The 4825-nt window shown below is 51.4% G+C and overlaps 1 long non-coding RNA gene across 1 annotated transcript in view; it reads left to right on the top strand.

The window, feature by feature from the left end:
* The first annotated feature begins 772 nt into the window (after positions 1-772).
* LOC123094925 (uncharacterized) overlaps positions 773-4825 on the top strand; it is a 14015-nt gene continuing 9962 nt past the window's right edge. Inside the window, exons 1-2 of the long non-coding RNA XR_006446044.1 lie at positions 773-871; positions 939-1021. This is a non-coding gene — a long non-coding RNA (uncharacterized lncRNA). The remainder of the gene's footprint in view (positions 872-938; positions 1022-4825) is intronic.

Below are 4825 nucleotides of genomic sequence, written 5' to 3'. Positions count from 1 at the left end.
TCCCGCCTCGCCGCCGCCATCTCTCCCCTCCCTGCCCCGCCGCCGCCCGGCTTCCTCCCCTCACGGCCTCCTCCTTCCACCCCTCATCTGGCGCCTCCCAAACCCTAGCCGCCGTGCCCTAGCCGCTGCCTTCCTCCTCCCGCACCCCCGCCTCCCTCTCCTCTTCCTCTCCCCCTAGCACCGCCCGCACCCGCGCCTCCCTCTCCACAGCAGCAGCAGCAGTAGTGGAATCACATCCCGCACGCACTGGAAGGCGGCCGGAAGGAGGCGAGCGGCAGCCTCACCACCGACACACTCGCCGCTGACGCCGGCGGCAACGAACGGATCATGGCCGTCCTCGTCTCCTTCACGTCAAATCCATCGAGGTCAAGTGGATTGCATCACGGCTGGTGTACGGATGGGCACGGAGCCACGAACGCACACCTCTACGGCGATGCTGCCGTCTCGGTGCTCCTTGCCTCCCACTCCGACGGTGACAACTTCGACGCGCTCATACACCTCGTCGCCCTCATCGCGCAGGTGCGTCCCCCTCCTCTCTTCTTGTGTCTTCTCACCTGGATTCCGGCGAATGAATTGCGCGTGTGTGTGCTTGCTGCGCAGGCGGTCAAGAACGCGGTGGCGCAGTCGCTTGAGCTGAAGACGCTCATCCCGTCTACCTCTACCTCTGCCTGTTCCACTACGCCGAGAGGTTAGCTCAGCCCCGTCCCCTCATCTGCACTCCTCTCTGCTTGTGATAAGTCGTGTACTGTAATATTTATTCAATGTAAAATGCAGATTTTCAGAAATAACAAAGTTTGAGGGAAGCATTATTAGGCCTGGAACTTGGTCTATTGTCGGAATTCAGAGCCATAAAGCATTGGACTTGGACAAGGTAAGTGCACTTGCAGAGTCTCCATCTAGAATATCTATTTTGGGTACTAATTGTTGGTATATTATAGCAACAAACAATCAAAGACGCGTACGTGACTGCTCCATGGTTCAGAGCTCTTCCATGGCAGCAACCAGCGGTCCCAAGGCCAAGGTGAGTTCCCCATTTCCCTCCTCTTGCTGAGCTCCCTCCTTTGGCCGCCATTTCCCTCGCTATCTCAGTGATATGCTTATATGCGCTGCTAGAAGTGAGGATTTGGCTATATTTCTGGAGCAAAAATATAACAAAGCGAAAATTGTTCCAGAGATCTGGGAGTTGTACTACTAGTTCTGTTGTGATGTGTCTTGCTTTCGTGTTTGTTTACAATTGGCAAGTTTCAGGCTTTTACTGTCTTTAGCCATCCTAGCAATACTTTTTACAGTCTGCACTATTTGTTCTCCCCTGAAAATATGATTCTTGATGAAGTTTTACTTCACTGTTGGCATCTCCTCTGTTTGCTGATCTACAAATGTGTTTTTGTTTTTACATTGATAGACAAACTTTTAGTCGTACTTTCTAGGATCATAGTTTGTTGTCAACTACTTCCACTCATGGCTGATATATGTGAGTATTTAGGCTGGATAACTATACCATAGCCTGGACTGGTGGATTGAGTATAGTTGGTCCATATAAATTCTGTTAAACATAACTATCTGTTTTTAATCGGCCATGTGACTGCTTGCTAACGGCTTGAATTGACCCACTCCTACATATGAAATTGTAATTTGTTGACACATATAAGCAACCACAATCTGTCCTAAAGGTGACTGACCTGTCTGTTTAGTGAAGTAATGGTTCATGATATCTTGGTTTTGCTGAAAAGTCATATGTAGAAATAATGTCCGACAACCAATACCCGAGACCCTATGGGTTTATTTCCAGTGGCCAGTTCCTAAAATGCCAAGTAGTCCGCATGTGACGCCCCCGATTCAATCATACACTAATCATGCACGCAAGTGTGTACGATCAAGATCAGGGACTCACGAGAAGATATCACAACACAACTCTAAAGCATAAATAAGTCATACAAGCATCATAATACAAGCCAGGGGCCTCGAGGGCTCGAATACAAGTGCTCGATTATAGACGAGTCAGCGGAAGCAACAATATCTGAGTACAGACATAAGTTAAATAAGTTTGCCTTAAGAAGGCTAGCACAAACTGGGATACAGATCGAAAGAGGCGCAGGCCTCCTGCCTGGGATCCTCCTAACTACTCCTAGTCGTCGTCAGCGGGCTGCACGTAGTAGTAGGCACCTCCAGCATAGTAGGAGTCGTTGTCGACGGTGGCGTCTGGCTCCTGGACTCCAACATCTGGTTGCGACAACCAGAAAGAAAGGAAAGGGGGAAAAGGGGGGAGAAAGCAACCATGAGTACTCATCCAAAGTACTCGCAAGCAAGGAACTACACTACATATGCATGGGTATATGTGTAAGGAGGCCATATCAGTGGACTGAACTGCAGAATGCCAGAATAAGAGGGGGATAGCTAGTCCTATCGAAGACTACGCTTCTGGCAGCCTCCGTCTTGCAGCATGTAGAAGAGAGTATATTGAAGTCCTCCAAGTAGCATCTCCAAGTAGCATCGCATAGCATAATCCTACCCGGCGATCCTCCCCTCATCGCCCTGTGGAAAAGCGATCACCGGGTTGTCTGTGGAACTTGGAAGGGTGTGTTTTATTAAGTATCCGGTTCTAGTTATCATAAGGTCAAGGTACAACTCCAAGTCGTCCTGTTACCGAAGATCACGGCTATTCGAATAGATTAACTTCCCTGCAGGGGTGCACCACATAACCCAACACGCTCGATCCCATTTGGCCGCACACACTTTCCTGGGTCATGTCCGGCCTCGGAAGATCAACACGTCGCAGCCCCACCTAGGCACAACAAAGAGGTCAGCACGCCGGTCTAAATCCTATGCGCGCAGGGGTCTGGGCCCATCGCCCATTGCACACCTACACATTGCGTACGCGGCCGGTGAGTAGACCTAGCAACCTCCACTACAAAGGAAGTTGCGTTAACGCAGTCCAACCCGGCGCGCGCCGCTCAGTCGCTGACGTCAAGAAGGCTTCGGCTGATACCACGACGTCGAGTGCCCATAACTGTTCCCGCGTAGTTGGTTAGTGCGTATAGGCCAGTGGCCAAACTCAGATCAAATACCAAGATCTCGTTAAGCGTGTCATTATGAAGCAACCGCGAACGCCGACCAGGGCCAGGCCCACCCCTCGCCTAGGTGGTCTCAACCTGCCCTGTCGCTCCGCCACAGAGTAACAGTCGGGGGCCGTCGGGAACCCAGGCCCACCTCTACCGGGATGGAGCCACCTGTCCTTTCAGCCCCCTCATCAGAATCACTTGCGGGTACTCATCGAGCTGACCCAACTTTAGTCACCATCTGTATAGTATGTATCTATGTATAGTATTTACCCATGATCACCTCCCGAGTGATCACGGCCCAATAGTATAGCAAGGCAGACTGACAAGAATGTAGGGCCAATGATGATAAACTAGCATCCTATACTAAGTATTTAGGATGGCGGGTAAGGTATCAACAGATGTAGCAACAATGTCAGGCTATGCATCAGAATAGGATTAACGGAAAGCAGTAACATGCTACACTATCCTAATGCAAGCAGTATAGAGGAGAATAGGCGATATCTGGTGATCAAGGGGGGGGGCTTGCCTGGTTGCTCTGGCAAGTAGGAGGGTCGTCAACCCCGTAGTCGAACTGGGTAGCAGCAGCGTCTGTCTTGGGGTCTAGCGAGAGAAGAGGGGGAAGAAACAATAAATAAAATGCAAACAAATGCATGACGATGCATGACAAGACAAGGCGTGTTGCTAGGCGTGCCCCAATGCGGTAGTAGGTGGTACCGGCGAAGGGGGAAAACATCCGGGAAAGTATCCCCGGTGTTTCGCATTTTCGGTCAGAGGAACCGGAGGGGGAAAGTTGCAAGTTCGATAGGTTAGGGGTGTGTTTTGGACGAACGGGCTGCGCATCCGGATTCGTCTCGTCGTTCTCAGCAACTTTCATGTAGAAAGTATTTTCATCTGAGCTACGGTTTATTTTATATTAATTTTAAAAGATTTAAATCATTTTTAGGATTTATTTAACTATTTAATTTCAACATTATCCAGAATAGTGTTTGCTGACGTCATCATGACGTCAGCATGACGTCAGCAGTCAACAGGGGTTGACTGGGTCAATCTGACATGTGGGTCTAGTGGGACCCACCTGTCATACTCTGTTTAGGTAACTAGGGTTTAGTTAAACTTATTACTGCTCAGTTAGACTAACAGGTTAATTTAGACTAATTAAGTAGGATTAATTAACTTAATTAATTTAGTTAATTAATTAATTAATTAAATTCATTTTTATTTTTTTTATTATTATTTTCTTCTAAAAACGTTCTGGGGCGTGGGGCCCATCTGTCATAGGCCCCAGGGCCTTAGTGGGCACCGGCGTTGGCGGGTTCGGGCGCAATGGGTGCCCAGCACCCGTTCATTCGGGCGCACGCCCAGGGGCGCCGGAGCATAGGAAGGCCGGTGGACACGGCGCCGGCCAGGCGGCCGGGGCGGCAAGGAAGTGACACAGGCGAGGCCATGGCAACCTGAGGAGGTAGCGGCACGGCGGGTGCGGTGGCTAGCGGAGGCAATAGCAGTCGTGGAGCAGGGGAGCGCAGGACGTGGCCGGTGTGGCGCGAAGCGCGGTCAGGCAGGGTCAGCCATGTGCGGGCGGTTGTGGGCGCGCGCGTCCAGAGCACGGCGGGGTGCAGGGCCGCGGGCGGACGTGGTCTGCGCGCGGTGGTGACCGCGGGGAAAAGGGGAAGGAGGGGGGCTCACAAGGGGTTGCAGGGCACAGGGCAGTGGGGGGCGAGGAGGTCGTCAGGGACGACGCGGACGAAGTGGAGGCAGGCCGGCGAGGA

Source organism: Triticum aestivum, chromosome 1B, assembly GCF_018294505.1.
Source record: "Triticum aestivum cultivar Chinese Spring chromosome 1B, IWGSC CS RefSeq v2.1, whole genome shotgun sequence".
Classification (NCBI taxonomy): Eukaryota; Viridiplantae; Streptophyta; class Magnoliopsida; order Poales; family Poaceae; genus Triticum; species Triticum aestivum.
Note: the sequence above shows the minus strand (reverse complement) of the source record. Positions and strands in the feature narration are given on the sequence as shown.